Raw genomic sequence first — 13032 nt, 5'->3', positions numbered from 1 at the left:
TTTAGAGGTTCGTAACAGTAAATACTGGCAAATATCAATAAATAAAAAAATATCTTGTAGCAGTTTAATATCAAATATTTAAGAATTAGATATTTCTGGTGAATATTTAATGTCAGTTTCGGTTACATAAAATTTGTGTTCCTTTTTTTTTTATAATACTTAGCATTTGCGTGTCCAGCCACATTAAACAACTATTATAAAAAATCTGATGCGGACACCACATGACTTCCTTGTAGGGAATATTAAATTATACGCCTTCTTTGCTGCATTTCAGTCAAACTTATTTCCTCGAATTTCATTAGAGATATATTTCTCAGTCAATTAATTAAGTTCTCACTTCGCGACAAGGCAAAAATACATAAAAACTCAAAACACCTTCATCAAAAATTGTTAACTACAGAAAAATATTAAACCAACAAATACAGTTAAAATAATTAAAAAAAAGTGTTTACAATTAAAATTAAGGTTTACTACGCAAAAAAAGTAATTAAACCAGGGGGCAAGAAGGCAGATTTTCCAGTGCACAAGACTTAAGTTTTGGTCTCAGTCGGCATGCGACATGCGACATGCGACGGAGGACGTGTGCACCCTCCCTCTACCAATACGGTTACTCGGTATAGCGCCCCGTCCACCTTTATCTATTGCCTAGATACATGATACATAAGAAGATACGGTGGCTACAGATAGACTGTGCAAAAGATACATATATATTCAGATGCCTAAATACATCTTACGTAGGAACATGGGCTGCATGCGATGTATAAGGGGACATTTATAAGAACATATCTAAGGTGACACACATTGGGTGACGTACACATACTTATGAATATAAGATATATAGGTGCAGAATCAGTTACATGTTACAGGATGTTGCAAGATATATGATTCAAGATGATGTGGATACGGATATATGCAGGTGCCAAGATACATAATACGAGGTGCAGAGTGATATAAGTGCCAGGATACATGGTAGAAGGTGCGAAATAAGATGCAAATATAGGATTATGCGAGATATATGTTACAATATGCAGAAGATACAAATATTGGAAGATGCCAGGATGCATGATACGTAGAACATAAAGTGCAGTAGATGCGTAAGGTGACAAATATAAGGATATGCATAAGGTGACATAGTACACATACTTAAGAAAAGAAGGTTCAAAATAGGTTACATATTAAAGGATGATATGAGATATATGATACATATTACAGGATGATACGAGAAATATGACATATATTACACAATGATACGAGATATTTATTAAAACATACAGGGTTATATTTTACAACATAGGCTACTTATTGCAGGATGCTAGAGGATATATGATACAAGGTGCAGAAGATACTAATAGAGGCAGATACCAAGATCCAAGATACATAATACATGGTGCAGAATATGCTACATGCTACAGGATGAAACGAAATTATATATGCAGATGCCAGGATACATGATACTGGATCCAGAATAAATTACATAACTAAGATTTTGCGAGATATATGATACTAGGTGCTGGATATACAAATTTATGCTAATGCCAGGATACTTGATACAAGGCGCATGATAAGTTGAATGAATAAATTACATGATACAGGATGATACGAGATAATATAGGCGGATGTCAGAATACATGAGACAAAGTGTTGAATAGTTTGCATAATATAGGATGATACGAGATAAATGATATGAGGTACAGAAGATATAAATATATGCAGATACAGATAATGCTAATTTCATTGTATAGTTCAGTTAGTTAACATAATACAGATAATTGGCATAATACAGTTTCGTTAAAAAATATATACCTGCAGTAAGACTATCAGTGTTGCACACACAAAAAATTCAATATTATTCAAAGGTATTAGATACTGGTGCCAGTCACTAAATCGCTATTTGTCTATTGTGGCAGTCTGTGAGTTTGGCTAAGCTTGGCACAGGTCTATATTTAATTCTGCCAGTTTGCCCATTAGAAGCCCGATTTTTCTGACCAGGTGCCTTTGCTTTATTAAAAACTTACAGAAGGCTGGTCGATTTGTGGACAGGAAGTTGACTTGGAGCCCTTCTGTAAGGGGACAGGATGTTAGGTAGTGCTCCGGAGAGCCAGTCTGTCCACTGCACTGACTGGTATGGCTTCTGTTGAAATATTCTGGAAATGGTCCGTGACCCGTTATGTACCTGACCAGTTGCGTGTTAGCAATGTTCCTGGTGGTATCCACATAGCTGATGTGGTAATGAGCCCGTCTTCCAGTTTCGCTATTGTCCTATGTCTGCTGCCATAGCCCAATTGCCTTTAAACGCAGAGTCCTCTTCAGCAATGAGACAGGTCATGGGATGTCAATTTGTAAATCGGTCGGTCCTGTAGCTGCTTCTTTGGCGAGATGGTTTGCCAATTCATTACCGTAGTGGCAAGCATGCGCTTTTATCCATTCCAATTTGGTACGGAGAGATGGATTTTTCCGCAGGTCTTCTTGGACACCTAATGTTATGCCGGAAAGATAGTCTGGATTTCTCATTGCATACAGGGATGAGAGGCTGTCGGTCTTGATAGTAGCGTTGCTGATGTTGTGGGATTGCAAGTAGCGAATTGCTTGCGCAATCGCCCCTGCTACTTCTTCCTGAAATAGGCTATTATTTTGGCGCAGCTGTCCCTTCCATTGGTATTTTACTGTACCTTGTTGCATAACTGCAAACGCACTTCCCACATTTTCGTCAATCTTCGAACCATCCGTGTAGATGGTATGCTGTGCCAGGATGGTGAGTCCTAGTGGGATTGATGGTAATATTTACTCCCGTGCCTTTGACCGTTGGATGGACACTGAACTGGCAGCTGTTGGTTTCGTAATCCTCCGGATGCTATATGACTTCATCAAAGGAAACTGGTCGTTTCAGTTGCAATACGAATTGTCTTGCTGCCTCCTCTTCGACACAAATATGTAGAGGAAGGATTCCAGCGAGCACGTTAAGGGCATCTGAGGAGGTCGTACGGTAAGCTCTGGTGATACCCAATGCAAAGGGTCTTTGTATTGTGTAAAGGTGCTTTACTTTCCTACCTTGCATTGGGTGAGTCCAATCAGCAGCTGCGTAATAACGATTTTTCCACCACGGTAATGAAAAGAACCTTTTAAATGTGGGGATTTAGGCCCCATTTATGACAATAGAATAGCCGCATCTGTTTTGCTATGGACATTGTCCTGAGTTTGATGTCCTGGATGTGTAGAATCTAGATCATCTTATAGTCGAACGTTAGACCCAGATACTTCAGCTGGTTAACTATCTGTATCCTCTGTCCATTGATCTTAATTGTAGGTCTTCTTACAAGAGATCCTCCCTTTTTTGGGATTAACAGAATCTTCGACTTGTGTTCTGCAATTTGCGGTTTTAAGTTATTGCACAGGACGTCGAATAGGTGACATACCTCATTACAGTTGGTTTGTAACTCATTCCTAGTCTGACCTTTTACTATTAATGCCGCGTCATCAGCATATGCGTAAATCTGGGTGCGCGCTGGCCATGTTGCTGAAAAGGCATTGAAGGTGCAGAAACTGACTTAGTTCACTAATCTGTTGAGTTTCAAATGTAAAAAGATGGCGAGAAAGTTTAAGTGGCGAGTTAAGCCCCTTAGGCTTAACTCGCCACTTTAACATTTACACTTTTAAATTATTGATACTGTAATTATATTGCATGCAGATTAACTTAAGCTATAAAAAACCTTAACCGGAACATAAAAATCACATGATTCAAATCGTTTTAAAGCAAAATAGGCATAATTTACCAATATATAAGATTAAAAAAACTAAGCTCACCAGGTGACAGAGTGGGAATATATATATATAACTGGTGTGCCCGATTGCAAAGAAAAAGGGAAGTGCAGGACTACATAATATAGCAATCCGATATACAAAACTTCAACCTTCTACGGCTACTCGTTCTTAACTTGTGATACGTACGTACAGATGTCAAGAAAACGAATCTCTTTTGAATCCATTTTAAATCCATTTTACAATACGTTTTGCCCCAAACAGTTCTTTACTCTGAACATACGTACAGATGTCACTCAAAAATATTGTTCAAATGTTTTCTAGAGAGGCTGAAATGGGTATTTTCGTTGAAGTGCGACACCCGAAATTTTTCACAATTACTATACAGTCTTACTTCGTGCAAGGAAGTAAATATATATATATATACTGATTTAAATGAGCGCAGCTAGTGCAATTTCGTGGCAGAATTTAGTCTTTAACAATTAAATAGAAACGAAGAACTGCGTTTATTGCTTTTATATTGCCTAGTCTGTTAATCAATAACAAATTTGAAAGAAATTTAAATATATTACATTTTGGAGACTATACAACACACTGGCGGGTGGAAGAACTTTCGGGCAGTGACAACACATTCCTTTTAAATCTGTAAATTATTATTAAATAAAAATATTTTATTCTGTATAGTGTGCTGCCATTGCTCGTTGTGAAATCGCGGTGTTTCTAAATAAAAAATTCGTTAAAGTTTAAAAAATATGAAATAGATAATAAATTAATTCGAAAATCAAGGTTCGGGCTTCCAGGTGCCCAGATTTTGGTGGAGGACAACGTAACTCAAAATTTGATCGCTATAGGAATAATTCCCCCCCCCCCCCCCCAATGCTAGAAACATACATACATTTATACAGATTATATAGTACTTAATTTTTTTAAATGAAATTCTGAGCAACAATAATATTTGTGGCAACAATTTGAAAAGTGACACAACCGTTTATAGTGCTTCAACGTAAAATGCCGTTTTGAAACTAATAGTCCTTAACAAGTGTGAGTAACCCATGATGATGTAATATAAAATATTTTATTATGATTATAATTACTTAAGAAATATTTGTTTCTAGCAAATCATGTGCCGAATTCCATAGCTGTACTAAACTTCCTCCTAAAAGCATTCTACATTTCGAATCTTCTCAACCAGTGGATACACAGCGGGGTCTAAATTAAAGACGATATACTCTAAAGGCTAGTTTTCATCTGTCACAGTAGCTCGTAGCGAGCCGCTCGTCCGGGCGTTTCGAACCGAATGAACGGACCTGTACTCTGATAGATTGTTTACACCAATCAGAGTGGACTGACAACTCGCCTCCGTTTGTTTACGGAATGGATACCGAAGTGGCAGCTGCAGGAAAGAATATGCATTGAACATACATAGATGTTCTTTGGCTGTAGTGCTTGAAATCTGCGAAGCAGTTTCAAACGAATTAATTTCTGCTCTTGGGAGGGAAAAAAAAAGAAAAGGAAATGGGTACGTGACTGGGTAGCATGCCGCGATGAATTAGGAGTATCAAATGAACTATTAAATGAATTTCGGACGAGAATGTCCAAAGTTAAAAAAAACTTTATTGCATATCAGATACAAGAATTTAAACGAAACTCAGTTTGAGAGAAGTTATTTATTCAACTGTGGTTATTGAAATTCAAATTAACAAAGATTTTCTACTATATACAACTGTTTATTTACACCTAATTAATCATTTACAAAATAATGTAAAAGTAATAATGTGTTTTATTATTTATTAATAGAAAGAATATATTTATTCATCCAGAATCCACAGAATCAGTAGCTCTCTGTGCATGAATTAATTATGCAGAGTTCTGAGTGGAACTGTGTTATTTCTAGAGAAGAATGCAAAATTAACATGTGGAATATTTATTCAAAGCTACCATTAACACGACAGAAGTAAACTGTATAATATCTACCTAATTATTCAGAAAATCTTAAATAAGTAAGAAGTAGCAAAAAAACTTGGGAGAATTACGTATATTATCACAGGTAAAAGAATACCTATATTATGACATAGTTCCAACAGGAAGATTTATCGCAAATTGTTACTTTTGGATCCTACTGAAATTGTGCTTCTGGACAACACACAAAGTGATATCAACAAAATTAATAATGGTTAAATATAGTGATTATACTTTACTTTTAACATGCTAAAACAGATAGTTTAAGAAGATTAGAGTTCATCTAGCATAATTTGTATAAACCTTAATACACCTTCAGTTCTTGCACTCACACATCCAAGCTGAACATGTTTCACATCCAAGCTGAATTGTAACGAATTATAGCCCAGAATGTTTTTATACAAAGCAAGAAATTTAAATATCCCCAATGAAACAGATCTACATATTTTTTCATAATTCGATTTTTATTTTTATAGTTTAAAATATATATTTATTGCATCCTTATGTAGGGATGCTTGTAGAAAATGATTATAAGCTCACATAATTATCCCCTTCGAGCCGGGTAGCAAAAACGCGCGCTCATCGCGGAGGCCGGCAGTGTCTTCCGCGAGCGTCTCTCCAGGGCCGGGGGCTTTTTTGCTACTAAGCCTAAATCCATGAAATTTCCGAAGTATCAACGCATGGTATATAGAGTATTTAAACGGCTTATGCTTTATATATATATATATATATATATATATATATACTTTAATTACCTTATTTCTTGTTTAAATGCATATTTTACACATTTTATTTTAATTACTCACCATTTTATGACTTTTAACATTATAATCTGAAAACTAAATATATTACTTAAAATTCTCTTTTCGTATGAAAAATTTTAAAACAGGGATCTACACACAGTCCTACGTTACATTCCTTGGACTCGTAATAACTCATTTGCCGTTTTGGAGGATTTTTCCGGGAATGTGAACAAACGAAGCATCGTCGTCTCATTTTCTTATCAGTCTCTTCCGAACAAAGTTTTGGAAAATGTCTTTCAGTTAATCTTTCAGAATCAATATCAGAATATCAGAATTTCAGAATCAATATCTGAAATATTTTGCATCATTTCTGCTATTTCATGCTCTGTTAAACATTTTCGACGCTTCGACATTGAAACGGTAAAAACAGAAAGAATTCACGTCTAACAAGATCTAATTATTTTCTAAAAACTGAACTGCAAACCGAAATACCCAACGCTTTAGAGAAAATAAAACTTCTCTACTTACAGTAAACAACTACCACGTGCGAATAAAGTGCGATTTAAACAGACGTCATAAATCACGCCATTCGGAAACATTTAGTTCCCCGTTTGTTTATATAATCAAAAACACGTGTATGTGAGTCATGCTTCTCTCATTTCGAGTAGAAGGTCTAATGCACATGTATCTGAAACCATATGGACATACAGTGCCATCTTGTAGCAGAAATTATAGTTTGAAAAACGTTCCAAGGTACTGGCACAAATACGTGACAGTCGGTAGAGAATGCAACAATGCTCTGGCACGCCTGCGTGTCGGCCGGTAGATAAGTGTGTTCGTTGCTGGCACGTATACGTGACAGTCGGCGCGAAGGGGTTATAGAAGTATGCAACATCTTAATGAAGCAGTGAAGTCTTCCCTAAAACACTTCATAAGATGCGTATGCATTAAAAAATGCCATGGTTTGGCTATCGCTTATAATCTCGACATTATAGAACTCACTGTCACGAGGTCCCTGCGAATGCTGCTCGGAGTAACTCCCCGGATAGATTTTTCAACAGTAGAAACGGAAGCGCTGACTCATCTCCCCTACGTTTCTACTCCGTGGAAGTGAGCGTTTACATTGTCAAAGCAATCGTAACGAGCGACTCGCTCCGAATAATACACACGAATTTGGATAATTTTAAATTAATATGCCATTAAGTTCACCTTGCAACGCCTATATTAATTATAGACTGTAAATAAACTGCTGTTGGGTAAATTTTATCTAATCTAACAAACGAAAAATTAATTAAATTTAATGGAAAATTAAATTTTTTCGATAGAGGGAAAATGTGGGGGAAGATACAGTTTTGAAGGAATGAGGTTATTAACAATGGCTGCTTCATTCGTTTCAAAGGACTACTGGAAAATAAAGTCAAGAATTTCCGAAATTCTAGCATACTTTGCCTCTTTACAATTTTGCATACTTTAAAAATTTGTTAACAAGGATAGGCGTGACCTAGTGTTAAAACTTAAATAAAATCATTTTCCAACGGAAATTATTACAGTTGATTATTAAAATCCTGACAGTGATATCGAGGAGAAAGTAAACTAACTTCGAATCGAAAATATCATATCTACATAAAAACGAGCAACTGCTTGTAGAGGAAAGAGACATTCTGCGGAAGAAAACGGAAGGAATGCAGCTTAAGAGGACTCATACACCTTAAACCCCTCATGATCTTCGAATATGTGACTGTTGCAAGAATTGTGATAGTTTATTTATTTTAAAAGCAATTACTTCCAACTTTTTACAGCTGACTACATAATATAGCTGCTTTGGAAAGTAGTAACCAGAAAGTTTGTGTTGCCACAAATACTTTTGTAATTTAATCCGCTTTGTGACAAAATATTTCGCCATGTTTCCACCTTGCGCGCATGATATTTTAAAAATGGCTAATGGTACATACTTGAAATTTGATAGAATTCTTTAGATGGGCACTATTTTCTAACTGAACCAAAATTTTGACGAATATTTTAGTATTAAAAAGTTTATGCGCGAAAACATTACAGATTTTTTTAATAAAATACATTTTATAAACTCAACTCCAAATAAAATAAAAATTTAACATGAAATTCTTAGAATTTTAGGTTCACAGTAGTTTCCAAATGTTATAAAAGCTATATATTAAATATGGAATTAAATTATGAAACAGAATGTTTTAAACTGTGCGCGCAAGGTGGAAACATGACGAAAAAGGTTGTCACAAAGCGGATTAAATTATAAAAATATTTGTGGCAACACAAACTTTCTGATGACTATTTCAGAAAGCAGCTATATTATGTAGTCAGCTGTAAAAAATGGTAGTAATTGCCTTTAAAATAAATAAGTTATCCCAATTCTTGCAACAGTCACCTATTGGAACATCTTATGGGTTTTAAGGTGTATGAGTCCCCTTAAAAGTTCAGAGTTTGCGATGTTTGATTTGATTTGTTAATCACTTATAATAGGCAGTTAAAATAGTCCATATCTATTAAACTATCATGGATATGTTTATATTTACCTTCTCAGTACTGAGAGGTCGCTTCTTCCTTCGTGTCACTTCGTCGGGGAGAGGGAGAGGGGATTTGAGATTGCGCAACAGCGCGATCCTTGGACGCGCAACTATTAGCAGCTTCGCGAAAAAATTTCTTGAACGTTTTCGCACATTTCCAGAGGCTCCGGCGTTGATGCAGGACCGTTCTTCATTTTTTTTAAGATTAAAGATAAGAGTTCTCTCGATGCCATTTTGATGCTTTTTAGTGGAATTCGTAAGCTTCGTATTTCGAAAGAAATGTAAGTAGGTATTTTCAGTTATCATTTCGAAAAACAGAAAACTAGTGTCTTAGAAATCTAGTCGTGCATGTTGAATATTTGAAAACTTTTAAAGTGATACTACATTACTTTTTTAGGAGGATGGTGAAATGAAAAGAATTTTACTTTCAAAATGCCTTCATTTGTTTTACAAACTCCCTGTTCTTACTCAGGACTCCAACATTTTGGCAAAATCATTTAGAAGAAATAGTAGTCCTGATAACCTTTAATTGCTTTATTGGTTAGCTAACTGTATAAGGTTTTCTTCCGACTTCCTAGCGTGCCTTCGTGGTGTAGTGGTCAGCACACTGAGCCGGTATTTCAGAGGTCCGTGGTTCGATTCCCGGCGATGGCGTTGCTAAGTTTTCATCTATCCTGCTTCCAAAAACTCCTAATGTCTCTACAGTTGCGTCCAAGCTAAGAGGGTGGTGAATGATGACTCTCCACACCCAAGGATTTGGTACCCTAGAAACTGCAATCAGCCTTTAAAAGGGGGTATATAAGGTATTTCTCCCACCTTCTTGGCATGCCTTCGTGGTGTGGTGGTCTGCAGGTGTGGTGTATGCTAAAGATGACAATTGTCAGTCAATTTTCTTCCAGCTTCAATAAAACTGCTTTGCATCCCTTTTCCTGAAGACCCCAAAATCGGCCGAGTGGTAATGTAAATGTCGCTAAACCCGGGTAGTTCAGTCCAAGGTTCGAATCCTTCGAACGGGCTGGTTGCACAGGCGGTTTCGTAGTTTTCCCCATGTGTAATGTATACACGAGCCAGTTTCCCTTAGAAAGTCTTCCATGAAGGCATCCCTCTTTTAGGCAGATAGCCCTCTTCTGTTTTGCATAACCAAGTAAACCAAACTAAACACTTTTCCTCACAGCTTCGTACTGATTTATTTTGAATAGTAATTTCACTAAAATACGAGAGATAATTTTTAAATGCAGAAAAGGCCTGAAGTAGAAACAGAAATGAAGGTGAAAATGCTATGCGCCTGAACACCGATAAAACCTTGACGTTTATGCTGGAAAGGGAACTTTCTCGAACGTCCTAAGATTATTTTATTTCCATTAATATCGTGTTTGTTATTTCTAATATTACTTAAGCAGGAAGAAAATTAAATCCATTCAATCAAAAATCGTCCTTTTCTAATAAATGTTTCACGAGTTACCTTGCGTTACCGACAGAAATTTCTGCTTATATCAAAACGGAAGACGGAGGAAAGGCCCCAAAAGTTTACTTTTTTTCTGGCTTTTTGCAGCAGCCTGGAATTCTGCTTAAAGAAATGAACTTTTAACACGTTTTTATTTGACACCGGCAGGACATTGAATAACTTCTGTTTCACTTCTCCGTAAGCGTCAAACACAGACTGCTATTGTAAAAATTCAACTAATAACACGTCATTCAGCAGATCGAGCACGCCCTAAATAAATGTAAAATTTCACTTTAAATCTAACGTTCCGGCTTCACAAATCTGAGGGTTCTCTTGTTTTAACAAAACAGCTTTGGTTTTCTTTAACATTTTTTAATCTCTATGCAAAATTTTTTTTGATTTAAATCCATATTTTTCTTTGCTTTCATTCCGAGTTTATGACAGAATCATCTATCTGTTTTTCATCACTAACTGAATCAAGCTTGGAGGAAATAATAAACATTTCTGGCTCGTCAGTTCTTCACTAGCGAGAGAATTCATATGTTCAAGAGTCTTTTGAGCGTTAGGAATTTCGTTCCGTTTTACAAATATTGATCATTCAAAGAGAATTAAGTTTTCCATTCAATTAATAAATAGGGAGAAAATTGATCAACTGTACAAAAAAAAATACTGAGGATTATTTCTCCCAAAATAAAAAGCGATTGTGCAGTTCTACAGGAAGGTTTCATCTGACGTCACAGTTTTGAATGCCCACAAGGGAACCACTAGAATCCAAAGTCACAAAGGAACATTCCAAGCTAGTAATTTCTATCTAGAATGTTTATTTATTTCATACAAAACATCCCCTGCTTCTGCTGTTGCCAAGGAAACATAACATACATGAAAATTCTTTTACTCAGAAAACTCTATTTAGGAGTTTGTGAGATATTTTACTTTTGTATAGGGAAAGCCACAAATGAAACCCACAGAAAATTCCAGAATAATCTATTCCCTGATCCTTACATATGTCACTATAATGTGAATATATGAATAGTTGTTATTAAAAATTGCCGTGAAAGAATGTAATCTTGCGCAGCTTGATAAGATAATTTAACAGGATTCACTGCAATCGTTAACAGGAAAAGTAAAGAGAGCATATTATAGGAGGATAAAATAATGTAGTGATAAAATATATAAACGAACATACTTTTTTTTCCATTGGCCGGCTGTACCCGTTCCACCGGCGCCTCCTATGAATGGACTGACAAATTACATCCATACCTTCTTGGTCAGAGTCACTAGCCGCTTTTCCGTCTGGGCGGCCCGAACATATTTTTGAGACATTGTAGAGTCATTAGGATTTATTTGGAAGCCGGAAAAGATGAAAAATTAACAGACGCCTTCGCCGGGAATCGAACCACGGACCTCTGGAATACCGGCCCAACGTGTTACCGTTACACCACGAAGGACGCTAGGAGAGTGGGAGAAATACTTTATATACTCCCCTTTTGAAAGGGCGGCTAGGGTTTTAGGGAACCTAGTCGCCAAATCCTGGGTGTGGAGAATCATCATCCACAACCTTTTAGTTCGGGCGCCACTGTAGAGTCATTAGGATTTTTTTGGAAGCAGACGAGATGAAAAATTAACAACCGCCTTCTCCGGGAATCGAACCACGGACCTCTGGAATACCGGCCCAGCGTGCTAGCGTGCAGCCTTATACCACAAAGGACGCTAGGAAAGTAGGAGAAATACCTTATAACATTGTAAAGTTGCGCGCTTCCAACCTGCACGCAACAATAGTGGTGACTGCTGAGAATTGGAAAGGAGACCAAAGTCTTGAGAAGGGTTTAAATCCCTTTTTATTCAACTTTAGAAATTACAAATGCGTGCTTTTGACGCTCACAAACTACGCCGACCCGGCGGTAAAATAAAAATAAGAAACTAAGAAAAGAATAGTAACAAGTGACTAACTACGAGGCTCTCTAAACGTAACTAACCTCACCGCGTTCTAAAATACCGCTGATAATTCAGCAACTTCTGAATATTACTTTTAACGATTAACAAAGTGCCGAGGCAAGCACACAGGCCGAAACGCGTGGTTCTTCAATTTCTAATTAGCCACCTCCACGCTCGTGAAGCAAGAAAGCACACTTTCGAACTCGTTTCCCTTCTATTTAACTCAGAAACTTTCGCTGACTATTTTGAATCCTTGCGCGTTCTACTAAAACTTACATATTCTGGCATTGGCAATTCCAGGGGAAATAAAGGCTTGACAGGAAAATAGTTTAAACTTAAAATAAATGTTAGTTAAAATAAATATAAACCCTACATCAAAACTAAAATATTCCATTATTATAGGAATAATCGTAATTCCATGTTATATTGACAGATACGATCTGACCTTTTATTAGTGTGGGCCTTTATGAGTGCAGGTTTATATCAATGTTGGCTTTTATCAGTGTGGAAATTTATCTATGTACGCTTTTATTTATGTGCGCTTTCATGCGTATGGGTATTTGCCTTGTGAGCAGTTACAACAATAAGGTTCTTTTTTGCGGGCTTTTGCCTTGTACAGTTTGCATTTATCTTTTACCCTCCAATGGGTTTTTGTCTT

The sequence above is a fragment of the Stegodyphus dumicola genome, chromosome 4 (genome assembly GCF_044657685.1).
Source record: "Stegodyphus dumicola isolate Sdum_Otavi_A_Nest chromosome 4, ASM4465768v1".
Taxonomy (NCBI): Eukaryota; Metazoa; Arthropoda; class Arachnida; order Araneae; family Eresidae; genus Stegodyphus; species Stegodyphus dumicola.
The sequence above is the reverse complement of the archived record's forward strand: the minus strand, read 5'-3'. Positions refer to the sequence as shown.